This window comes from Carettochelys insculpta, chromosome 4, assembly GCF_033958435.1.
Source record: "Carettochelys insculpta isolate YL-2023 chromosome 4, ASM3395843v1, whole genome shotgun sequence".
Lineage (NCBI taxonomy): Eukaryota > Metazoa > Chordata > Testudines > Carettochelyidae > Carettochelys > Carettochelys insculpta.
Window position 1 is genome coordinate 85,537,179 of NC_134140.1, and position 26,548 is coordinate 85,563,726.

Below are 26,548 nucleotides of genomic sequence, written 5' to 3' on the forward strand. Positions count from 1 at the left end.
ATTCATGGCTGCAGGTTTGAAATAGAGTCCTCTGATTGGCCAAAGGTAAGCTTTTCTAGCACCTTCGGCCAAGAAGAGGACCTGTTTGAAAACACCTGCATAGAATTTTGGGTATGGTAATCAGGTAATGAATAATCATGAGCTTCCTCTATAATTCAAGGCTGTCAGTCCATTCTGCGGCCCTTGGGGACACAGGTGAGGATTCTGTGACCCAGTATAGGAGAGCATTGGCTGCAGAGGCGGTGTCCACTGATCCTTAGGCTAGCCCACCTGGACGAAGGAGCTGAGAGCCCTGCAGCGCCTACCCCTTAGGCGGCGCCAGCCCTGAGCTGAGAGACACCACAGCTGTAGCCTGCCTCAGGGCCTGCCAGCTAAGAAGCGGCATCAGCGCTCCAACGCATCACTGCTCACAAGCGGCATGCTTGCATCGAGGAGCAACAAGTGGGCTTCTCGGGGTACCGGCTAGGTGGCAAACTGGCCCGTGGCTTCGGCCACAGGTACTGCGTACCCAGCGGGGAAACCAGAAGCCCACCAACACTGCCTCAACACCATTGCTCCTCCTGCCCCTTCACCACCTGCGCACCGCTTCCATATTGAGACAACTACTTACCTGGACTGGACAACAAACCGGATTGGACACCTACCTGGCATCAAGACACGTAACCTTTATTTACTTGACCCGTGGCAGAGCCCGGAGTCTCACACACTGGATTTGACCCTCACACTTACTTGAAAAGACACTTTGTTGTAGTGGGCTCCGGGACCCCTAATACGGGGACAGAGGGTTGCGCCTTTTGTCATGCCGTCTCTCGGCAGGGGGAGGGCAGAGCTCGGGGGCGCGACCCGTCAGGGCCGGGCCTAAAGAGCCCATAAATCCCCAATTACGGGCACACTTGTTTAAACATTAATTACAATTAGTTATAGCTTTAGTATTATTAATCTGATAGAGCTATTAGTAATATTAGTTAAATAGAGTTATTAGAACTATTAGTTAAATAGAGCTACTGCAGTAAAGAACTTGACTCAGTGCCGTAAGGCGTGAATAAAGCCACCTTATACCCTTTCCCTTTTTATTCCTTTCCCCATATTTATCCCGGTCGAGGACCCCCGGGAAAGGGCTGGGGTTTAAGGAGGCTGGCTACGGGTGGAATCCTTGGCAGCCCCCACCGCCGGCCACTTGGGCCGGGAGTAGCGCCCCAGCTCAGATCCCCTTTACTTTCTCCCCTTCCCTCCAATTTATTAATCTAACTTTTTACCTTGCGGACAATAAAGCTAACCATACAGGTGGTCTTCATGGAGTGTAAAATAATCATCGTAAGTTAAGTGCAGTAAAGATAGTAGTAGTTTATATAGATTGGTTTATGTTTGTTTTCTACTGTTTTTATTAATAAACCATTTATTAGTTTTACCTTTTAATCTGTGCCTAAGCCTCACTCTCTGACCTGGCCACTGCCTGCTAGGGGAATAGGGTGGGCCCTAGGTGTGCTCTCATTATTCCATCAATGACTGCACTCTTCTCCTGCCTGGTGGGTTGGTTGGATCCCCCCCGAGAACCATGGGTCCTGGCTGTTGAAAAACCCTCATCCTGAGGTGATTAATATGTCCCTGGCCGTGGGCTATGGTGTCTGTGTGGCTCTCCCCGCATCTTAACCAAATAGCCTCAGGAACTGAGCATTTAAAATAAAAATACACACTGTTCCCAGTGGTGGCTTTATTCCCTGTCAAACCCCATAAAAATTACACAGAATTTATAAAAAAAATTTACTTTAAAAGCTTGTTTTAAAACATTGTATAATGATAGTCAATACAAAGTATATAGGGGTGACCGTTAGAGAGGTCAGTTACTATGAATATTTATGAAGTGTATTAATATTCATGAGTTAAAGTTTGAAATTCTAATAGCTGATAGGTGGATTTTGAACCCCTAATTAATATGTAAAAGGGAATGTTACCTGGTTGCCGGGGCAACCAGTATGCAGACCTGGCAGGCACTGGTTTTCAACCAGGTCCGTAGCTGCTCTATAAATTTGGGAGCAGACCCCGGGCTGAGTTAGTTGCGCCGGAGCAGAAGACCAGAGCGGGTCGAAGAGGAAAGAGCTGAAAGAGACTAAAAGAGCTAATTGAAATCAAAGAAGAAAGAAGGTGACAAGCGTCGTGTCAGTCATCGCTCCCCAGCCGTCGTGGGACGACAAAGAACAGAAGAGGACAACTACAGGAACTCGGACTGAGCGCCCATAGTCATCGAGGGATGTCGAAGAGCTCCTGCTTGCCACCAGCTTTGAAGGCTCTGGTATTTTTACCGGAGGGTTTGTCCTGGCAGGTGACGCCGCCTGACGAGCGCGCGCCCTGTGACAGGGACAAACCGTAGCAGCAGTCCTGCCCTTCCCCTCACTAACCATCGCCATTGGCGGTGGTGGGAATGAAAGGTCGTTTTATACAGGAGGTTTTCTTGTTAACCACGCCGGTCTTTTTTCCTCCTGTTCTCTGTTTTCCTCCTCTTTCTGTCAGGCCTTGCGCGGCGCCATAAAAGCACGCCTGTGCTGGCCATCACTTCACAGCATCTTTAAGAAGTGATTGCAGGCCCAGCACGTGGAGAGACAGATCTGGGAAAGAGGTATTTGAAGGTGTATTTAAATGAATTGTTCAATGTGCATATTTTATTTCTGCTGCTGCATATTCGCTTGCTGTTACGTGTGTTAGATGTTAGTATATAAAATTTAAAGAGACAGCAGCATATTAAATTTAGTGGACTGGGACTGCCCCAGATTCCATTTAATGCGTCTTAGATTTTGTAACCCTTAACACACTAGATCAATTGTAAAGCACAGGGGGCTGTATTTAAAAGCCAGCCAAAGAATTATTCATGCCTCACATTAGAATGGCGAATTGTATTTAATTGTATCGTATTATATTAGCCCCTTTAAGGGTACAGAGCCTATATTAAAATAAACAGAGCTTATAGTATTTAACTTTTAAAACTAACCCTTAATGGGTAAACCCATTCCAAAGGTACTGATCCGTAAGAGGTGGTCCTAGGTTTGGGATTATTATAAGGGAGTGCCATAAAAGGTACCCCTAATAGGGAGTTGTCCTTAAAGAGGCAACCCCAAAAAATAGGAGTCACCCAAAAGAGGGACTCCCATTTGAGAGGCAGTGGATCTGCCGTAGGAGGTAAGCTCTCCACTATATCTCGGGAGCTGTCCCAACGAGGCAGGCCCACAAAATCTGCTCCCCCCTTTCTCGAGAGGGAGGTTGAGTGACCAGAGCAACTGTAAGAGGGAACTCTGGAAAACAGGGTTGAGAGCTAGAAAGCTTTCCCCAACCTGCTTGTAGGGGGTAATACTCCTCAGCGGGTCATTTATTAGTTTATTAAAGCTCTGTATATTAATAATTTTCCTTTTGCAGCACGCAAGGAAGACAACTATGACATCCCTGGGACGTGCAGTAAGTAGAAGGGTTTAAATAGTGTTGCTGCTTGTTGCAGTTTTTCAAAGTTTGAAGGCTCTAGTTTTTAAAGAATAAAACCCTGTGCTAGACTAGTAGTGTAAGGGAAGTATTTAGATTGTTAACTTAGATCACTCAGTCATTAGTCCATTTATTTGTTCTTGTGTTACCCTAAATAAACTTGTTTTTGTTTTCACCTTTAAAAAGCCTTGGTCCTTCTCTTCAGGGAAGACCCTTACTACACAGATCCAGATCACATCCCTGTATAACCCCATTGAGATTGGCCACCGTAGACACCAGCCTGAGTTGTGGGGTAAAACTCAGGGGACACTTCCTTAACACCTTTCTAGGGCTTAACGGAGTGTCCTGAAGCGGTTCCATTCGAAGAATCCTTATTTTTACAAAGTCGACAGTCGTGCCTCAGTTTATCTATTTGCACGACATCGCACCGCTTTGACCGATACTGGCGCCCGGCTCGCCCGCACTATTTCGGTCACCAAGCAGGGAGAAACCACCGGATGCTGACAACAGCCAAGGGCCGTAACACCCTGAGGTATGCCTGCCTTGCCGCAGTCCTGGAGGAGCACGGGCACCCAGCTGCACCTTGCAGCACATGTGGGCCAAAGTGAAAGAGCTCTACCAGGGCTACATGCGGGCCTGGGATGTACAGCAGAGGGCAGGTGCAGGGCTGGCCACCTGCCCCTTTGATGAGCAACTCTACCAGCTCCTGGGGGGAGAGGATGGAGCCCCCAGCACAGCGACCATTGACTTACCAGGGCCACTGTCGGACCCTAAGTCCAGCCAGGGGACCCTCACCATCGCCCTGGACTCAGGCCCCTCTAATGAGGCAATGTCCATGGTGTCTCCAGACCTCTTTGGGGGACTGTCTGGTGAGTACTCCACAGGTTGCACACTCCAGGGTGGGGGAGCACAGATGGGGTGTGCCACAAGCTTTGCCAGGCCAGCTCAGGCTGGAACCCACGCAGCAGGCCCACCACATGCACCCATGTTCATGGCAGTGCATCCCATCCAAACCCAGCAGGTTGCTCTCAGCCAAGGGCACTGGCCCACTACCAGCCTCACAGGGGGTCACACAAGCCCCTGGGGGTGGGGGGGTGTCCTCCCATGGCTGGGAGTGGACTGGCCACACAGGCAATAGCCCAACCTTGGACATACAACCGAGGAGTTCACCCCTGGCACGTGGGCACACCCACAGGCAACAGTCAGGACCCACTCCCCGTAGGCAGTGGGGGGGGTTGCACACATGGGGGGCACTGGGGAGGGCCAGGCTCACCCACCAACCATGCAGGGACCCTTCTCTGGCTGGACACCCTCCCCAAGACTGCTAGCTCATTGGGCAGGGGAGGATTGGGGGGTGCAGCTGTCAGGCCAGTCCCTGAGACCCCATGTGGTAAGGCCCACCATGCAGGGGGCACTAACATGCACCCATGGGACAGCCCCATCCCATGGCCCAGGGGTTGGGGCTGCTGCTCACAGTAGGTGGGAGGCTGGTCCTCGGGAGTTGTGCTGCAGGAAGGGACTCACCGTTTCCATCTCTTTCTTTACATATGCATCCTCCAAGGGCCAGGGCAGCCCCATCACACTGCCAGGGCCAGCCAGCCCCATCCTGATCCTAGAGCCGGCCAGCCCGGGACTGGCACACCCAAGGGGATAGGGCAGGGCCACAGGCCCAAGACCCCCATGGGAGTGCCCCAAGGAGAGTCATTGGGGGCCATGGGTGAAGCTCTCCCATAGGGCCTCCCGGATGTGCACCATGTCCATGAGCACCTGGGGGGCCAGAGCTGTGCCCGGCTGTTTGTAGGCAACTCCAGTTCCCACCCCCCACCCTGAGGGGAAGGCCTCCCCCTTTCCCTCCACAAGACTGTGAACAGTGCTGCAAGCAGTCACAATATGGGGGACATTCTGCTCCCCCACATCCAGCCATGTCAGGAAGCAACAGAACCTTGCTTTAGGCACCCAAAGGCACGCTCAATTTGTTTATGTCTCAGTTGAGGCAGATGTGGAATTCCCTTCCGACAGACACTTCTGTCAACAGATGCTTCTAAGTGTAGACATAGCCCATGAGAATCTTCAAGAGTCCATCCTGCAACCAGTTATGTATGAGGGTTACTGTGTATTTGAGGAGCCCCATTAAATTCTTCTTGCATTTGGAAAGCTAAAGTTATATGTGCGTAAGGCCTGCTCTACACTAAAAAGTTAAGTTGACCCAGCTACATTACTTAGGAGTGTAAAAATTCCTCACCCCTTAGTGACATAGTTAGTCGGGTTGCTAACTGACTGAAGCTATTCTGGGAGATTTTTTTCCCAACATGACTACTTAAAGTATTTTATTAAAACTCCAGGCTTGCTTTCACTAGTCATCAATAGATGCCAATTCTGGGAGACTCTAACCCAACCCTGGAGGGGTTGGCAATCCTAATAGTTAGGACAACCTAACTCCTTATATAGATGGTGCTAGATTGTTGTGTACAACTGCCCTGCTGACTATGACAGCTACATACTCCAGACACTCTCCAGCTTGGAATAAACACTGTATCTCTTCGGCATGTAGACAGATGAGGCAATGCAGGCACACTTACAGATCAGCCTTAGAAATATAGACATCTACAAGCAGATGGCAGGGCTGATTCAGGAAAAGGGGTACACAAAGGAACTATGTCAGGCATATCAGAAGGCCAGGAAGGCCAACAGTCAATCTGATGCTGAATTTCAAAGCTGCCACATATACAGAGGGCTGCATGTCCTACTTTGCATAGACACTACCACCACCCTGCCAACCACCAAGGAGCAAAATTAAAGGACCCTGGTGAGGAGACACTTGCAACTGGGCCACCATACCAGTCCAGTTAGTCCTGGCCATTGTGTATGGTCAAACCCAATGCAGAGGATGTAACCTCAGGTATATCACATTACAGTGATGGAGCCACCAACTATCCACAGATATCCATTTTTCATTAATTTACTTACAGTAGAAGAGATGCTGGTATAACAAAGAAGTGGTATTGTTACCTGCTTTTCATTCCCCTGTACATTTAGAAAGAGAAGGGGCACATGCTTGTCAGGGATTTTTATCCCTCGGGCATTATCGTCCCCGTGGGCCAGGGGAAACAAGCCTTTGGCCATTAACATCAATACAGGTACAGGTAAGATCTAAAGTATCATAGGCTGCCATTTAGTTGCAGCAGCAACAGTCACTTTGGGTCAGTTGGTTTCCCCGGTAACCTGAACTCATGAATAATTCATGATCCAGGATTTAAAATCCAGGCCTCTGATTGGGCGCAGGTGGGAGTTTCTAGTAACTTCCACGGCCTGGAGGACCTGGTTGAGAACCACAGGTAGAATGGATATTTAAATTGCCTAATGAATAATGTATGAGGACACAGAATAAAAGCAGGTGCAGCACAGCGCTCGCTGGCCCTTGGGACAGACAGGATTCTGTCACCTGTACAGGGAGGTGTTGGCCACTTGTGGTGTCCACCAGCCCTCAGGCTAGCCGCTCAGGCGAAGGCTTTGCGAAGATTCATTGGAGCAGAGCTGATCTCACCTGGGCAGAGCTGTAATCACTCAGTGCCGCCCTGTCACAGCGGTGCCTTCACTCGCCAGCAGCATTTCCTTTCATCGCCACCAGGAGCAGCAAGCAGCCTCACGGGGAAGTGACCGGGTGGCGAACTGGCCCGTCATCGTCAGGCGGCGGGTACTGTGTGCCCAGTCACGGAATCTGGGGCCGCCATCTTGTCATCACCAGCTGCCACCTACGACTCCACCGGATTGGACCTCAACTTACCTGATCGCGACTAATTCACTGGACTTGTCACGTAATTCTACTCACCAGCCTACGTTTTTTACGTGGAGCTTACAGACACTTTTTCTCTTACACTAGCTTGGGTACTGGGTCCCCTTACAGGAGGGGGGTTGGGGTCGCACCTCAGCCGCACCCTTTCCAGGGCCAGGGAAGGGCTGCACCCGGGGCTCGACCCCAGGGCCGGGCTTAATTCACCCAAATCTACAATATTAAAAGGCTACACACTTGATTCAATAGTTAATAGTTATAGTTTAATTACTTAGTTATATGATTAGATAAGTATTTAATAAGTTAGTCCCACTTAGCTTTTTACAGGAGGGCCGACACGGTGAAGGCATAGCCTCCCGGTCCCCCGGTTACCTTGCACCTATCCTGTTCCCTTTTACCTATCCTAATCTCCAAGCTCCATCTGGGGAGGCCAGGTGCACTCACGCAGCTGGTAAGGGGGCCTTAGAGATATAGCCCTGCGGCCCCCAACGGGCCAGAGTAGCGACCCGGCTGGAGGGTATAGGAGGAGGAGTAGCGCCCTTCTCCCCCTCAGAACCAAAGTAATCCAGACCTTCCTTACCCTCTTACCTTAAGAGTCTTTGCTTAACCTTATACCTTTGCCTTCCGGTAAAATAAAGAGAAAACATACAGGTTGCCTCTATGGATATTTTAATAATACTTGTAAGTGTTTATTAGAAAATAGTATTTATATAGGTTATTGTTGTAATTAACTGTTTTAAGTGTTAGCTCTGTTAAATAAATAGATTAATAGTTATACTTTTAAGCCTCCTCCGTGTTCCATTTTCACCCTTCGAGCTAGCCGCTGCCTGCCAGGGGGAAGGTTCCATCTCTTAGCGGTAAGAGTACGTGCACGACCCCGGGTCCTCCTGCCAGAGGTGGGTGGGGCGGTCTGCAGAGGGGCGGGGCGACCAGACGTCGCCGGGTCTCCGCCGTCCCTCCTTAACACCTAAGGTCCTTGAGGATCCGAATGACTGGAGTGGGAGCCTCGCCTCCAGTAGCGCTAGCTGCAGCTACCCAGAGCGGGTAGAGAGGTTAACAATTCCCCCTTATCTCCGACAATGCTAAGTTTCATGTTAGCTGCCTATTTAGTGCCATGCCATGCAGAAGCACAACTCAAGGAACCTGCCCAGGGACCTACTGCAGTTAAGGAGGCTGATCTGTAAGTGTGCCTGCATTGCCTCATCTATCTACACGCCCAAGAAATACAATGTTTATTCCAAGCTGGAGAGTGTCTGGAGTATGTAGCTGTCATAGTCTGAAAGATCATGGAAGAACTTTGCATTCCTTCCCCAAAGGTTTCTAGAAATGGCAGCCTTATTTCTTCTGCAGTTGGACGCTTTCCCACACCTACTGGCAGTAACTTCTGCAGGCACCATTACAATACGCAGGCTAGCAGTATAGGCGACCGGGGGACACTAGCAGCAGCTCTGCTTCCTGGCCTTTGTTACCTTCAGGAGTGAGATATCAGCTAAAATCACTGTCTGTGGGAAATGGTGGGGGTATCCCATTACGCATAGGTTCATGCAGCTGAGAAATTCCTTCCTCATTTCTCTCACCTGTTATGAGCCATATTCTCCTCACAGTTAGTGCTGTGAGAGGTGCCATACACAAGCACTTTGAAGCAGAAGTGTCAATAAGCATGTCTCAATTATAACTTTGGGAACAAAAAAGGGAGTTCAGTGTCTTAGCTTTTGCTTTCCCTTGAGACTGTATGGACAGTTGTACCTCTGTATTTTATCTCCAACTGCTCCCATTGCAGCTTTAAAAGATTTCCCCTCTCCAGAAGCAGAACACCTGAGTCGAATAAAGAGAAGATAAATATCAGGGTGACATATTTAGTGAGATCCTACAAGCCAATACTGCCTCAGACCATGAGCGAAGGACCTGGAGGGTAAACACTGCAGAGTCTGAAGAAGGAAAGGATAGGAGAAAGGCCCAGATGTCCCAGCAGAAAAAGGAGGAGATGCACTAGGATAAAAGGAGGCCTTGTAACAGCAAACACACATGCTGCAGATTATTGTGGATCTACAGACTCACCCAGTCACAGGCCTTTATTGCCCAAGACAAATAGTGGCCCCCACCATGGGAATTCCCATCTCCAAAATGATTTCCCACTGATGGGTTATTACCTGGCATTGCAAGTTTTCATAGTGTGATTACTGATTCCCTCTTCACTGTCAGTGCATTTCTCATTCTGGTGTCCCTGTGCTGAGGGGCTGGGGCAAGCTGGGTGTACCAAGGCAGGAATGTGGCCTTGCACATTTGAAAGTCACCTTGCACATTTGAAATGTCATCAACAACTTTGAATTGGTGTCTGCTACGTCCAACAGCAATCTGCCCACCAAAAACTGATCATGTTTCCCACCGATTCACTTCTTACAGCTCTACAAATGCCAGAAACTAGCGTGACCTGTGCTTGCAATGCTTATGACAATAGATGACAAACAGTAAGGATAGCCATGTGGGCTTGTGGGAATTTTTAAAAAGGCACAAAAATTATGGGTGATAGATGCCATTATGGGATGAAGCAAGTTGCACACTTGAAAGTTGAACGCTTCCCCTCAATTGCACTGTGAAACTCATTTAATCTGACATATTTCAGCCGATTTTTTAAATCTATACTGCTGAAGATTAGTGTTACCAACTGTTGAAAAATCCTCATTTTGAGGTGATCAATATGTCCCTGGCCATGGGCTGCGGTGTCTGTGTGGCTCTCCCCGCATCTTAACCAAATAGCCTTAGGAACCAAGCATTTAAAATAAAAATCTGCACTGTTACCAGTGGTGACTTTATTCCCTATCAAACCCCATTAAAATTAAATAGGATTCATAAGAATTTTACTTCAAAAATTTGTTTTAAAACATTGTATAATAATAGGGTGATACAAAGTATATAGGGTGACCCTTAGAGAGGTCAGTTAACATGAATATTTATAAGCCTCATTAATATTTATGAGTTAAAGTTCAAAATTCTATTAGTTGATAGGTGGATTTAGGATGCTTCATAAATATGTAAAAGAGAATGTTACCTGGTTGCCGGGGCAACCAGGATGCGGACCTGAGCTGACAGGTTTTCAAACAGGTCCGGACTAGCTCTATAAATTTAAGAGCAGACGCCAGGGTCAGTTCAGTTGCGCCGGAGCAGCTGACCGGATCGGACAAAGAAGAGGAGACTAAAAGAGCTGATAATCACTTGAAGAAAGAAGACAGAAGAAAGAAGGTGACAAGCACCGCTCTCAAGTGTTGTACCCCAGCAGCATGGGACACCTACAGGAACTCGGACTGAGCACCCAGAGTCAGCGAGGGATGCCGAAGAGCTCCTGTCAGTCACCAGCTTAGAAGGCTCTGGTGCTTTTTACCGGAGGGTTTGTCCTGGTAGGTGACACTGCCTCACAAGCATGCGTCCTACACAGGGACAAATCGCCACAGCAGTCCGGCCCTTCCCCTCACTGACCATCGCCAGTGGCCGGTGATGGGAACCAAAGGCCGTCCACCACAGGAGGTTTTTTTGTGTACCATGTCGGCTTCTTTCCTCCTGTTTTTATATTTTCTCCTCTTTCTGTCAGGCCTTGCGTGGCGCTGTAAAAGCACGCCTGTGCTGGCCATCCTTTCCCAGCTCTTGTGCCAAGAGACCTGCAGGCCCGGCGCCTGGACACAGTGGGAGAAAGAGGTATTAAAAATACAGGCTAAAATAGTAGTAACTGAATTATTGTAAAACATAATGAGTAAATTAATGTGTATCTTCTACTGTTGCTGCTGCACATTTGCATGTTGTTACGTGTTAAGTATTAGTATACAAAAATATAGAATATTGTTACAAATTTAAAGAAACAGCAGCACATTAAACTAGTGGATGGGGACTGCCCCAGATTCCACCTAAAGCGACTTAGATTTTGTAACCCGAGCACACTAGATCTATTGTGAAGCACAGGGGGCTGGATTTTAAAAGCTAGCCGGAGAATAATACATGCAACATAGTAGAATAGAGAATTGTATTTGATTATATTGTATTGTATTATCCCTTTAAGTGAATGGAGCTGATAGAAAACTAAACAGAGCTTATAATATTTAACTTTAAGATCTGCTCCCCCCTTTTTTCAAGAGGGAGGTTGAGCGACTAGAGAAAACCCAAAGAGGAAACTCCGGAATAGTATTTAATTTTAAGATTTAACCCTTTAAGGGTAAGTAAGGTGCTGCAATAAAAGGCAGCTCCAATGATAGGGAGTTGTCAAAATAGGCAGTACCAAAATAAGAGAAAACCCCCAGAGGGAAAACTCCGATTAAATAGAAACAGGGCTCTGCCATAAAAGGCAATCCCAACGACCGGGGAAAACCGTAAAGAGGAAAACCCCAGAGAATAGGATTGAGGGCCAAAAGCTCCAATTAAATTAAGATCTGCTCCCCCCTTTTCGAGAGGGAGGTTGAGCAACTGGAGAAAACCCTAAGAGGGCAAACTCCAGAAAATAGGGTTGAGAGCCATGAGCTTTCCCCAAACCTGCTTGTAGGGGGTAACACTCCACAGCAGGACATTTATTAATTAAAGCTCTGTATATTAATTATTTTCCTTTTCAGCACGCAAAGAAGAAGACAATGACAACCCCGGGATGTATTGTAAGAAGAAGGGGTTAAATAGAGTTGCTGCTTGTTGCAGCATTGACAAAGTTCGAAGGCTCTGGTTTTAGAAAATAAATCCCTGCGCTGGACTAGTGGTGTGAGGGAAGAGTTTAGTTGTAGATCTAGATCATTTAGTTATCATTTCTTTTATTTTGTTTGTTCTTTTTTTTTGTTTGTTTTTCCCTAAATAAACTTGCTTTGTGTTTCACCTTTAAAAAGCCTTGGTCTTTTCTTTCAGGGGAGACCTCTGCTATGCAGCACCAGATCACACACCTGTAAACCCCATTGCGATTGGCCACTGTAGACACTGGCCAGAGTGGTGGGGTAAAACTCTGAGGGCACTCACTTAATGCCTTTTTTGGCCTTAACGGGGTGCCCTGAAGCGGTACCATTCGAAAAATTTTCATTTTTACAAAAGTTTTTGTCGTGCCTCAGTTTCCCCAATTGCGCAACACACCGCTTCGACCGAGACCAACAAGAAACTTTTTCAAATGTATAATATCCCCAATGGATACCTCCAACACTTTGCTGATCCAGAAATAATCTGTCTCTTTATACACAAAACATAGCCAAGATATAGGAGATCCTACAGCAAAGTGGTAATCGGTCACAACACTATCTAGCATAAAATTGTTATTAGTATTTGGATTGTAATGATGCTTAGTTCTAATCAGACCTGAGGCCCTATTGTGTTAGGCAATTCATAGACACATATGAGCCGCGTCTACACGTGCACCCTACTTCGAAGTAGCGGCACTAACTTCGAAATAGCGCCCGTCATGGCTACACGCGTCGGGCACTATTTCGAAGTTAACTTCGACGTTAGGCGGTGAGACGTCGAAGTCGCTAACCTCATGAGGGGATCGGAATAGCGCCCTACTTCAACGTTCAACGTCGAAGTAGGGACCGTGTAGGCGTTGCGCGTCCCGCAATGTCGAAATTGCCGGGTCCTCCATGGCGGCCATCAGCTGGGGGGTTCAGAGATGCTCTCTCCAGCCCCTCAGCTCACTGGTGGCCGCATGGAGCGGCCCCTTAATGGTCCCCTCCCGCTCCCTTCCTGTGCAGGAAGCTGAGGGAACGTGCAGGCTGCAGCCTGCACATGCGGCCAGCCTGCACATACCTCAGCCCCCCACCCAGCTGCAATGGCTGCCCGGCAGCCCCCCCAGCGCCCCCAGGGGACCCCCCCCAAGGGGAGCCAGGGCAGCCAGGCTGGCAAGTGGCAGCGGGGCCCCTCCTGGACAGAGGCCGAGCTGCGGGACCTGCTGGGGCTCTGGAGCGAAGAGGAGGTGCTCCAGGTAATGGGGAGCAAGAGGCGGAACGCGGATGCGTTCGCTCGGCTGGCCAACGGCCTGGCTGCCCGGGGTCACCCTGCCCGCACTCCTGACCACGTCAGGAGTAAGGTCAAGGAGCTGCGGCAGGGTTACTCCCGGGCCCGGGATGTGGCCAGCCGATCTGGGGCCGCCCCCGTCACTTGCCCCTTTTACAGGGAGCTCAGGGACATCCTGGGCCCCCGGCACACCACCTCCCCTCCGGCCACCCTTGACACCTCGGCCGACGAGCCCCAGCAGGCCCTGCAGACGGAGTCCGCCCCGGAGGCAAGTCCCGCACCCCGGGGGCCCCCCCCGGAGGCCACCCCCGGGACATCGCGGCAGGAGGAGGAGGAGGAGGGGGGCTCCTCCTCCGCAGAATCCGGGCTGCAGATCCTCCTCCTGCCATCCCGGAGCAGCAGCAGGGCCTCCACCCCCTGGGGATCTCCGGACCATGGGAGTGGACCGACAAGTAGGTACCCCCCTCTGGTGGACACCCCTGGGCTTGAGGGGTGGGGGTAAGAGATATGTGTCCAGGGCCCCCCACATGCTCACATGGCCATGGCCCTCACAGCACTGCATCAGCCCCTGCCCGCCCCCCACCCTGCATGACAGTGCCATGCCCCATCCCCGGGCCAGGGGGGAGTGGAACCTTGAGGGGCCCCCGGGAGGAGGGGGTGGGACACCCCGCAGCAGCAGCATGTGATGGAGTTGGGGGAGTGCCAAAGGGAGACTCAGGCTACATATGAGCAACAAGAGCCGAATTGCTCCCAGGGGCAAAGGATGATCCTGGGGCTACAGCTGGCAGGTGACACCTCTGCCCTGAACAAACAGGAGGGAGGAGCCGAGCTGGCTTGGACTTGGGGGGCGAGGGCGGGGCCCACAGGTAGAGGCTAGGGGAAGGGAGAGCTGGAAGGCAGCCAGCCTGAGGAGGGGGAAAGCTGCATCCCAGAGGAGCACCCCTTGGGGTCTTCTCCCCAGGATGGGTTGGAAAGACTGTCTCTTCCGACAGCTGGTGCTGTCACTCCTGGGAGAAACTGGGCATCTGTGGCCTAAGAAACCTCTCCTGCTGTCAGACCCTGGGGGGTGAAGTGAGAGTCGCTCCCACCAGGGGATGGGGTGCAGGGCAGGGGGACCCCTGAACCCCATCCATCACAGCCGCATCTCCCGGGGACGGGGATGGGGAACCTGCAGCACAGGGGTGGGGGGACAAAGGCCATGGCTCGGGGCCCACACTAACGCCTGTCTCCATTCTTCTTCCCCCCTCCTGTCCTGTGTCCTGCACCTGCACCATCAGAAGGACCGGAAGAGAGCGCCGGCGAGGCATCAGTTGTCCCGGAGAGCCCTCCGGGACCATCGCTCCAAGGCAGCCCCTCAGCCGAGGACCGACCGGACCCACGGCGGGCTAGACGGTGGACCCCGCGCCACCAACAGCCAACAGCGGCGGACCCCCAGCTGCTGGCCATCCTCAGTCGGCAGCTGGAGGTCGCGGAGCAGCACCTCCAGCTGCAGGAGCGGCCGCTGGCCTGGCGCCAGGAGGCATGGGGGGCCTACATGGAGACATTTAACCACTTGGTGGACTACCTGGCCCCCCATGCCGCGCCGGCCGCCGCATCGGCCGCCCTGCCTGCTCCTGCAGCCCCACCACCAGCTGCTCCACCCGTCGCCGTCCCGTCCACCGTCGCCCCGCCGCCCACCGGCGGGGGCCGGAGCGCCGAGGGACCCCTGGAGCCACCTGACACTCGCCGGCCACTGTACCTTCCCGTCCGGCCCGCCCCCACCCAGCCACGGACAGGGCTGAGACCGCGGCGGGGCTCCCAGCCGCCAACGCCTGGTGCCGGGTTATAGGGGCGAGGGGCCCGGGACGTGGCCCCCCCCCTTGTATATAGTTGGACCCTGTTATTTTCTGCCCCCGGTTTGCCCCATCCCCCCATGTAAATAGTTCTCCCCTTTATCCTCCCTGGTTTTCTTTTTATTATTGAGGACAGTTGTTTCTTTGTATTGTTTTATTTTTGTACATATTGGTTTTTTTCAACATGTTTGTACGTACTTTGTTTTTGGTTCTAATATTTATAGTTAAAAAAAAAAGGTTCGGAAAGAAAAAAAAAAAGTTTAAGTTCAGCCACAAGTGCGTGCTGTCATTTGTCCAGGACAAGTGGGAGGGGGGTGCGGTGGGGTGCTCCATGGTACAGGTGTTGGGGCAGGAGTGTGGTGGAGGAATGGGCGGACAGTAGGGGGCCTGGGCAGAGTTCACCCCGCGGCCTCTTCATCAAAGTGGGCCCGCAGGGCCTCCCGGACCCAGGTCCCCTCGGGGTCCACCTGCCGACTGGGGGCAGCAGGTGGCTGGACGTCTGCCCTGCCGGCCTCCGCAGCCCAGCCCTGGAAAAAGGTGTCCCTCTTGCTCTCTACCAAATTGTGCAGGGCGCAGCAGGCACCCACAATCTGGGGGATGTTGTTGGGGCCTGCATCCAGGCGGGTCAGGAGACATCTCCAGCGTCCCTTCAGGCGGCCAAATGAGCGCTCCACCACCTGGCGCGCATGGTTCAGGCGCTGGTTGAAGCACTCCTAGCTAGCGGAGAGATGGCCCGTGTAGGGGTGCATGAGCCATGGGCAGAGGGGGTATGCCGCATCTGCGATGACGCAGAAGGGCATGGTGGTGTCCCCCAGAGGGATCTCCCGCTGGGGGATGTAGGTCCCCGCCTCCAGCCGGCGGCACAGGCCCGAGTTCTGGAAAACCCGGGCGTCGTGGGTGCTGCCAGGCCAGCCCACATAAATGTCCTGGAAACGTCCCCGGCTGTCCACCAAGGCCTGGAGGACGACAGAATGGTAGCCCTTTCAATTCAGGTATCGTCCTCCACTGTGACGCGGGGCGTGGATGGGGATGTGAGTCCCATCCAGAGCCCCGAAGCAGTTGGGGAAGCCCAGGGTGGCAAAGGCCGCGATGGTGGCATCTGGGTCCCCCAGCCTCACGAGCCTGTGCAGGAGCATGGCATTGATGGCACGCACAACCTGCAGAGAAATCACATGGGACAGCACCAATGAGGGGTGAGCAGGGTGTGCGTGGCCCTGCCCTGCCCTGCCCTCTCCTGCCCTGGCCCCGCTGCCCTGCCCTGGCCTCCTCTGCCCTGCCCTGCCCTGCCCTGCCCTCCTGTGCCCGGGCCCCCCTCCCCCTGCCTTGCCCTCCCCCCCGTGGGTTCTCTTACCTCCATGAAGACAGCCCCGACAGTGGCCTTGCCGACACCAAACTGCTGGCCCACGGATCGGTAGCTGTCTGGAGTGGCCAGCTTCCAGACAGCGATGCCGACCCATTTCTGCACTGTGAGGGCATGCCGCATGGCGGTGTCCTGGTGCCTGAGTGCGGGGGTGAGCCACTGGCACAGCTCCATAAATGTCTGCTGGCTCATCCTGAAGTTCTTGAGCCAGCGGTCGTCGTCCCACTCCCCAAGCACCAGCCGCTCCCACCAGTCAGTGCTGGTGGGGTAGCTCCACAGCCGCCGGCGTGTGAGGCAGGGGGGGCGGGGCGGGGCGCTGCAGGGGTAGGGGTTGAGCCCTGCTGCCCTGGGGGCATCTCCTCCTCTGGGGCAAGGAGGTGCTCAGCTGCCTTCCGCATGGCACGGAGCAGGGCAAGCCCTGCTCCTGCCGGGAGGGCTGGGTGGACCTCTGGCGGCTGCTGCTGGGGGTCCATGACTGCGGCGCCCGGGGTCTGTGTGCCTATGGCTCCTCAGACCGCGTGCTGTGCAGGCTGAGTGTGTCTGGGAGGGGCCCTTTAAGGGAGCGGCTAGCTGTTGCCCCGGAAGCGCTAGTCCGCCCTGTGACCCTGTCTGCAGCTGTGCCTGGCATCCCTATTTTGATGTGTGCTACTTTGGCGTGTAGACGTTCCCTCGCTGCGCCTATTTCGATGTTGGGCTGCGCAACGTCGAAGTTGAACATCGAAGTTGCCGGCCCTGGAGGACGTGTAGACGCTATTCATCGAAATAGGTTATTTCGATGTCGCTACTTCGAAATTAGCTACTTCGATGTAGCATGCACGTGTAGACGTAGCCATGGAAAGCACAGTCCCTATAGCAAAGTTGGGGAACCCCCAGCCCACATTCCAGGTGGGAACCACAGATTGAAAGGTTGGGTGTGGGAGGGGGCTGGCAGGAAGTTGGTGCAGGGGTGTTTGGGGTACAGGGTCTGGCAGAGAGGGGACTAAGGGAGGGAGCAGGAGCAGGGAGGGGTGGCCAGTTGGGGTGGCAAGAAGAATGCAGGAAGGGGTGGGAGGAAGGGTGCCCCTAGATGCTCCTTCACCCTCCCTCCTGCTGATACCTCCATTCCCACCCTCTCCAGCACCCTTCCTCCCACCCCTTCCTGCATTCTTCTTGCCACCCCAACTGGCCACCCCTCCCTGCTCCCTCCCTCAGTCCCCTCTCTGCCAGACCCTGCACCCCAAACACCCCTGTACCCCATCCCTGCCCAGATTGCCTACCCCCAGCCCACTCCTGCCCTTCCCTCCAGTGCAGACCCCTAAATTGCTAGCCCACTTCTACAACCTCCCTACCACTCAGATCCCACACCCCACGCCCACTTCCTGCCAGCCCCCTCCCATGCCCAACCTCTCATTTTTGGCCCCAACCCAGGAAACTAAAGGGGCCCACAAAATGGTTCTGGGGCTGCTGTGCAACGGTAATGTCTCCTTTTTGGTTTTGTTTTATTTTGTTTTTCAGTCGGAGACTACATCAGTGAGTATTTGGTTTGGTTTTTTGTGTCTCACTTGTGTGGCCTCTGACTGATTTGTCTATGGATTAGTGGACCCTGACCCAAAAAATGGTTCCCCAATCCTTATCCTATGGCAAAGAGCTTCTCTCTGAGAAGTGGAAGATTTATTCTCACTGTACTCTCAACCAACAGCTAAAACACCAGTTTTTCATCAACTAACATCTAACACAGTAGAAGAAATTTCCCCAAAAATGAGATTATATTGGGAGGCATAAACAGCAATATTGTATACAATAAGTATTAAATATGTATGTTCAACTATTTAGTTTTGTCTCAGAAACCCTCATGTTTGCTGTTGGAAAATAACATTTTTACCTTCGCAGGTGAACTTCCCAATATTATTTTTAAGTTTTTATTGTGGTCAGGTTAAGCTGCAGAACTAGCTAAAATCTAAGAGAACAGCAATTTACTCTTTTGTAATGTCATATTTTACCATATAAATCCCAGTGAACCTGCTTTTTCTGGAGTGCTGAATCTCAGAAAAAAAATTCCTTGTTTCTGAAAAAACACAAACTATCTTAATCATCAGTAATTAAGATTGTGAAGAGACAAACTAGGCTTTATTGAAAAGGAAGAAGTAATATAAAAAGCAGAAGGATACTGTATTTCATGGATCCCTGTATGAGAAGACAGTGTATTCTTCATTTGTATAATATCTCATGAATCCCATTATGGCGCTCTAAGCATTGGCCTCACTCAGTCCTGAGTTATTTTGAAAAGCCCACCATAGTAGTTATACAGGCTCTATATAAAATGGGAAATATTAATTCCGTAACCTAATGGCCAGATGTCTACTCATGTCTGTTTCCACTTTCCAAGGTGGATTAGGCTCCATGCATGCAACATTTTTCATATGCAATTTTGTGAACAAATGTAATTATGCCATTTGTTATGTTGTGGTTTTATATACTTGTTTATTTGTAGGGGCTTTTAAGCATTTACTCAGTACAGGGGAGACACCTACTGGAAATGTTAAAATGAAAAATGCAGTTTTTACAATACAGATAAGTGCTGGGTGAAACATTGTGATTTGGGCCAAGTCCCACCCAAAATATGTGTTAACCCACCCAGATGTTTTTGGGCTGGGCTGGCTTAGCTCAGTTTCAAATAGTGCAAAATAGACAAACTGGTTTAAGATGTCAGTTGTTTAAGGAAATCCTTCATTGATGCAAGTTTGGTATGAAAAACAACAAGAAATCCTGTGGCACCTTACTGACTAACATATATTGAACCATAAGCTTTTGTGGGCAAATGCATCTGATGAAGTGTGTCTTTGCCCATGACATCTTATGCTCCAGTATATCTGTTAGTCTATAAGGTGCCACAGGACTTCTTGTTGTTTTTGAGGATACAGACTAGCATGGCTACCCCTCTGAGGTGGTCATCAGCATGCTATCCTCTCTTGCAGACCCCCAGGAATGCAGTGAATGTGGCTGGGGAGAGGGGATATTACTAGGGCTCAAATTATGGGAGAAACATAGGTGGATCTTGAATGCCAAGTGGCTTGCTTTAACAGTACAGAGAAGTAGGGGGGAGGGGTCCAAAGAGAAGTTAGAAAAAAAAAGAGTAAAGGGCCTAAAGTAGTAAGGGCACCTGGGTCCATCATCCCCTTCCCTTTGTAATTTGAACATTGGATTTGACTGGAGTATAGCTCAACTGTGGCAATCCCCACCCAGCCATCAGAAGGACACCTGGGGAACTGTCACAGCTGTGCAGAAACCAGAGATGCCCTGAACTGCTATGAATTATGCCAGGGACTCTATCAGCCCCTAACTAATTTCAAGATTCCAGGAGCATATCCCTAATTTATTAATGAATATAAAGCTTTTGAATTCCTGACGTGGAAGGTGCAATAGAAGTACAAAGCAGGAACCATCATAATAATATCAGAGGGGTAGCCGAGTTAGGGCATCTTCAAAAACAACAGAAGTCCTGTGGCAAATTATAGACTAACAGTTATTTCGGAGAAAAAGCTTTTGTGGGCAAATACTGCTCTCTGTTACGCTCCAAAATATCTGTTAGTCTATAAGGTGCCACATGACTTCTAAGCACAATAATGTCAGTGAAACATTTGGCTCAAAATCAGGGTATTCTGCTTCAAAAATGCATGTTAAGAAAAGCCTAAACAATATTTGTAAATGTCTAAAATGTACATGGCAAAAGGAGGCCATTACTTTTGAGAAAATTCAATTCCGTTAACATTACTTGTTCATTAGAACCATTAAATGTCATCCCTTTTGTCCACATATGTACTGTAAAACACTCTGTTTTTAAAACAGTATCTTACAGTTGAATATCTTCAGCTAAGGCTACACTAGTGTTTCTATTTAAGAATACATTTGCATCCTGAAATAAAAACCATGCAGCCAAATAATGCACAGGGAATAGCAGGGCTATTTCGAGTGTGGTGTTTTGTTCCCGGTAACCCTCGTCTGACTAGGGTTGCTGGGAAGCTCGAAATAAGCACTTATTTCAAACCAGAGCAATCTTTCCTGCATCAGGTTTGAAATAAGGTGCCTTGGAATAAGTTATGCAGTTTTGAGCTAGGGCTACAGTGTAATCCTAGCCTTATAGCTGTTGTGCTCTTCTTTCAAGTAAAGTTATAAAGTCCAAAGTGTTAAAGTCAAATAACATGGCATGTGTTTGATCTAACAATTAATATTGCTTAACCTCAAAACTGTATTCTGCCTTAGAATTTTTTCTTCAGTACAGAGGGAGCCGTGCTAGTCTATATACTATCAAAACAAAAAAGCAGTCAGGTAGCACTTTAGAGACTAACAAAATAATTTATTAGGTGAGCTTTCGTGGGACAGACCCACTTCTTCAGACCATAGCCATACCAGAACAGACTCAATATTTAAGGCACAGAGAACCAAAAACAGGAATCAAGGTGGACAAATCAGAAAAAGATTGATCAAGGTGAGCAAATCAGAGAGCAGAGTGGTAGAACTGGGCAGGGGGCAGGTCAAGAATTAGATTAAGCCAAGTATGCAAACGAGCCCCTATAGTGACTCAGAAAATTCCCATCCCAGTTCAAACCATGTGTTCATGTGTCGACTTTGAATATAAAAGATAGTTCATCAGTCTCTTTCAAGAGTGGTGTGAAAATTTTTCTTCAGTAACATGTAAACTCTTAAGTCATTAACAGAATGGCCCACTCCATTAAAATGCAGACTAACAGGTTTATGGATCTGGAGTGTTTTTAAGTCTGTTTTGTGCCCATTAACTTTGTCTAAGGGATTTTGAAGTCTGTCCAATATACAAAGCATCTGGGCATTGTTGGCACATGATGGCATGTATGATGTTAGTTGAGGAACATAAGAATGTGCCCATGATTCTGTGACTAACCTGGTTAGGTTCACTGATAGTATCTCCAGAAACGATATGTGGACAGAGCTGGTAGCAGGCCTGTTGCAAGGAAAAGTTCCAGGACTGGTGTTCCTGCGGTACAGATTATGGCTGTTGGTGAGAATCCTCATAAGGCTGGGAGGTTGTCTGCAGGAGAGAACAGGCCTGTCACCAAAGGCCTTCTGGAGTGTGGCATCCTGACTAAGGATAGGTTGTAGGTCTTTAATAATTCGTTGCAGTGGTTTGAGTTGGGGGCTGTAGGTGATGACCAGTGGTGTTCTGTTCTTGGCTTTTTTGGGCCTACCTTGGAGTAGCTGATCTCTGGGTATTCGTCTGGCCCTGTCGATTTGTTTTTTTATTTCTCCTGGGCCGTGTCTACACGTGCCCCAAACTTCGAAATGGCCATGCAAATGGCCATTTCGAAGTTTACTAATGAAGCGCTGAAATGCATATTCAGCGCTTCATTAGCATGCGGGCGGCAGCCGCGCTTCGAAATTGACGCTCCTTGCCGCCGCGCGGCGCGTCCAGACGGGGCTCCTTTTCGAAAGGACGCCGCCTACTTCAAAGTCCCCTTATTCCCATGGGGGACTTCGAAGTAGGCAGCATCCTTTCGAAAAGGAGCCCCGTCTGGACGCGCCGCGCGGCGGCAAGGAGCGTCAATTTCGAAGCGCGGCTGCCGCCCGCATGCTAATGAAGCGCTGAATATGCATTTCAGCGCTTCATTAGTAAACTTCGAAATGGCCATTTGCATGGCCATTTCGAAGTTTGGGGCACGTGTAGACGTAGCCCTGGTGTGTAATTCAGGTTTATGACTATTTGGTAAAATCTTGTAGATTTTCGTCTCTGTCAGTTGGATCAGAGCAAATGCGATTGTACCTAAGGGCCTGACTGTAAACAATGGATCTAGTTATATGTGCAGGATGGAAGCTAGGAGCATGTAGGTAAGTATAGCAATCAGTGGGTTTCCGGTACAGTGTGGTGCCAATCAGGCCATCCTTGATTTGTACTGTAGTGTCCAGGAAACGTATCTCTCGCGTGGAGTTATTGAGGCATAAGCTGATGGTGGGGTGCAGATTGTTGAAGTCTCTGTGGAATTCTTCTAGAGTCTCTATACCATGGGTCCAAATCATAAAGATGTCATCAATGTATCTTAAGTAGAGGAGGGGTAATAGGGGATGAGAGCTGAGGAATCATTCCAGGTCAGCCATAAATATATTAGCATATTGTGGGGCCCATGCAGGTGCCCATAGCAGTTCCACTAATCTGGAGATATAAATTGTCCCCAAATCAGAAATAATTGTGGGTGAGAACAAAGTTACAGAGGTCAGACACCACAGTGGATGCAGAGGCTCTGCACTAATATTCTACACAAAGATGGATTACAAGCAATCAGGAATACCATCCCTGATGTCACCACAGCCAGTCTGGTGTCTGACCTCTGTAACTTTGTTCTCACCCACAATTATTTCCGATTTGGTCTAGTGTCTGACTTAGAAGCACTAACAATAAAATCTAAGAATACCCTCTTTGGCAGTTGGTTAATGTGATTATATATATACATTTGTCCATAATTACAATGAACTCATCAAACATGACCTTAACAGAAATTTGTAAGATCAGCATTAAAAATTAAACCTATCACTATGAAACAGGCAGATTTTAAAGTACTTTTTTCATACTCATGCTCTTACTACAGGTTAAACCTCTCTAACCCTGAACTCTGTAATCCAGCATTATTTTAGTTAGCACGTGAACCACTTAGGTGTGGCCAAGTTTCCCGTGGTCCCATTAAGTTTGTTTACAGCCACCAGTCTGTGCCGTTATTTAGCTGTACGCTACCCCTAAATGGCTATGGCCACACTTGGCCAAAATTTCAAAATGGCCATGTTAATGGCCAAACTGGAGAATACTAATGAGGCGCTGAAATGAATATTTAGCGCCTTATTAGCATGCTGCCAGCCACGGCACTTCCAAAGTGCTGCGTTTCGATCATGCACGGCTCAGCTACATGGTGATCCTTTTCAAAAGGACCCCCCACATTTCGAAATCCCCTTTGGGATTTCGAAGTCTGCAGGGTCCTTTTGAAAAAGATCCCCATGTAGCCAAGTCTCTTCTGGTATGGCTATGGCCATTTTGAAATTCTGGCCAAGTGTGGCTACAGCCAATGTCTTCTAGGAGCCCAGTAAGAAGTGGAAGCATTAGCAACATACTAGAAAAAATTGATCTCCTGTTATCTGGTGAATTGTCTTGTCCCGCACCAGTCAGGTCCCAAGGGTGCTGGATAAGAAAGGTTCAATGTGCAGTATGCATTTGATCCATTACTAAACCTTTATCATAAGTTTGTTTATGTTGATATAATATAGTACCTCAATATTGACAACTCTTGATTTTATTATGTAGCTCACAATATTTAGTTTTAGTCAAAGTCTCAACTCCTGGATTAATATGAATACCTAAGGATCCCAAAATATTTCTCGCATTGAATTTTACAAAAATAGACAGCGGATCTCATAGTTGTAGAGAAAATCTTGAAAGTTGAACCCAAGTGGACCCTAAAAGTTAGAACCCGCTACAAAATAAATACAACTAACAATGTATTTTTAAGATCTCATGATTTTTAATAAAATAGTTTGGTTTTGGATGGCTTTATATACAATTTTTGAACAATTCCAGTTGGCAATACAGGTACCTGTCTTCAAGCCAAGTAGCGATAATCAAGGGACTGATCCTGCCAGGAATTTTTCATGTGATTTATTTTTCACTTACGCAAGAAGTCTCGTTTATTTCAGTGATTGCACTTGCATGATTTACACTGCTTAACGAGCTGATTTTTTTTTTAAACACTAGATTAGGCCCTGTATTTGTGTTTGTTCAGCATACCTGGTGAAATGTGGCATGGGGCAGGACTCCCCCTGCTGGTCAAAATGTCCCCATTCATCCTCAACATGTTCTCTTTCTCACTCTCCTACCACCTTTCTAACCCAACACCTTCCCATGTCAGACAGTAAATGCCCCGTCATCTCTGAACAAAGTCTTGTGTTGAGAAGCTATTATGTAAGAAAGTGGTGCGTGGAAACTAAAGATCATCATCCATTTCCATCCTGGAAGGCAAGGTTCTGGATTAAGGTTATCATACCTGACCTTTCAAAAAAGAGGACATCCCTCAGAGGGAGTGTATCTGTATTTGTATCTACCGACTCATGTTGTATTTATGTACTATATATACCGGGGTCAGCAAGCTTTCTGAGGTGGAGTGCCAAATTTTAACCTTTTGACCACTATGTACGGTCCAAGTGCCAGTGATGCTTTTTAAAGTCAAAACAAAAAAGCAGTCCAGTAGCACTTTAAAGACTAACAAAATAATTTATTAGGTGATGAGCATCCGTGGGACAGACCCACTTCTTCAGTACTAATAGTCCTACTTACAACAGCTTCATTAATACATAAATTAAGATGCAGAGCTTTACTATTTAGGTGGTGGTTGGTAGCATTAGCTGATCTTTTATTAATCTACAGGTGGCATGGCTTTGAGCAAGCTCCCAGCTGCATGGCAGAGGAAAGATGGGGCTAAGCTCCCACCTTACTTGCCAATGAAAACAAGCACGCATGCCACTCTTGGCACCCATGCTGAGAGTTGCTGACCCGATACGTACTATAACACATTAATACAACATGAGCTGGTAGATACTGATACAGACATACTCCCTCTCAGTGGTGTCCTCTTCTTATACGTTGAATAGTAACAGAGAGAAAGCCGTGCTAGTCTGTATACTTTCAAAACAAAAAAGCAGTCAAGTAGCACTTTAAAGACTAACAAAATAATTTATTAGGTGAGCTTTTGTGGGACAGACCATAGCCATACCAGAACAGACTCAATGTTTAAGGCACAGAGAACCAAAAACAGTAATCAAGGTGGACAAATTAGAAAAAAAATTATCAAGGTGAGCAAATCAGAGAGAAGAGGGGCAGAAGGCAGGGGGAAGCCAAGAATTAGATTAAGCCAAGTATGCAAACAAGCCCCTATAGTGATCCAGAAAATTCCAATCTCGGTTCAAAACACGTGGTTTCAACTGACATTGGAATTTTCCGGGTCACTATAGGGGCTCATTTGCATACTTGGCTTAATCTACTTCTTCGCTCCGCCGCCTTCTGCCCCTCTGCTCTCTGATTTGCTACTTGACTGCTTTTTTTTTTCTGTTTATATGGTAACCTTACTCTGGTTGCAGGGATGGGGGAGTCAATAGGTTACCAGCACATAAGGTGGTCTGCCAGGGACACTCCCAGTTGTGTGTGAGAGGAGAGGAAGGTAGTCTTACCTCCTGCTTCTCTTGCGTTCCTTGGGTTGGCCCTGTAAGATGATAGGACTCTTCAGTGCTCAAGCTCTGAAACTTGGTATCCTGCCTCCTCAAGCCACCTGAACTGTCTACATGATAACCTCTGAATCACACCCAAACAACATCCATAAACCCTTATGCTTCATGTTATCAACTTTCTTTCCCTCTCATGCTCTCTTGACACTAATTTCTGACACCTGCTGTGGCCACCAATGGAGGGTAGGCAAACCTGGAAGATCAGCCTGTACTCCACTCTGGTTCCATGTCCCATTAGGGATGTTAGCTGCAGGTGCACCATAGAACCACAAGCACAGGTGTGTACCTGACATGGTTCACAAACTCCCCTAATGCCTGTCCCTTTGTGGTTTGAGGGAGACTCTTGCACACATCTATTCGGATGTTTCAGTTGCAGCCCATCTTCCAGTTCCTGCAAAATCTTCTTGGGATGTTACTTTTCCCCGTAACTTCTGATTCTAGCAAACCCACAAATTTGTGAGATCCTCTCACCAATATCATCCTGAGGGTCATTCACCATATCACGAGGAAGAAACCAGACCGCTGGGGTGGGGGTGGGGGGGGTGAGCCAATCAGGCCTGTGAGCGCTAAGCCTATGGGAAGTGTCCGTTGTCTCCCCAGTGCCTTTAAGAGCACTGGGCACAGCTGGGGACTTTCTGCTCCCGTTTTCCACTGGGATCCCTCCTTTGGACGCTCACATCTCCCTCCCACGCCTGTGTATTATCTCCAGGCCTTAAATCAAACCGCAGCCTGGTCGTAGTATGTCCTATCCTCCTGCGTCTGTAGCACAGAGTACCCCGCCCCGTCCCCGGGAAAAGCCCATCACTCTGTCCCCACAGCGCAGCGCAGCGCTGCGCCACCCGCGCGGGGCTTCCTCACAACCCTGGCAGCTCCTCC

The 26,548-nt window shown here is 49.1% G+C and overlaps 1 long non-coding RNA gene across 1 annotated transcript; it reads right to left on the reverse strand.

Moving 5' to 3' along the window:
- Positions 1-10,596: 10,596 nt before the first annotated feature.
- LOC142012099 (uncharacterized) lies at positions 10,597-25,773 on the reverse strand. Its single transcript, XR_012645262.1, has 3 exons — positions 25,619-25,773; positions 21,303-21,449; positions 10,597-10,923 (listed from the first exon to the last, which is right to left on the reverse strand). It is a non-coding gene; the product is annotated as an uncharacterized LOC142012099 (long non-coding RNA).
- Positions 25,774-26,548: the final 775 nt, after the last annotated feature.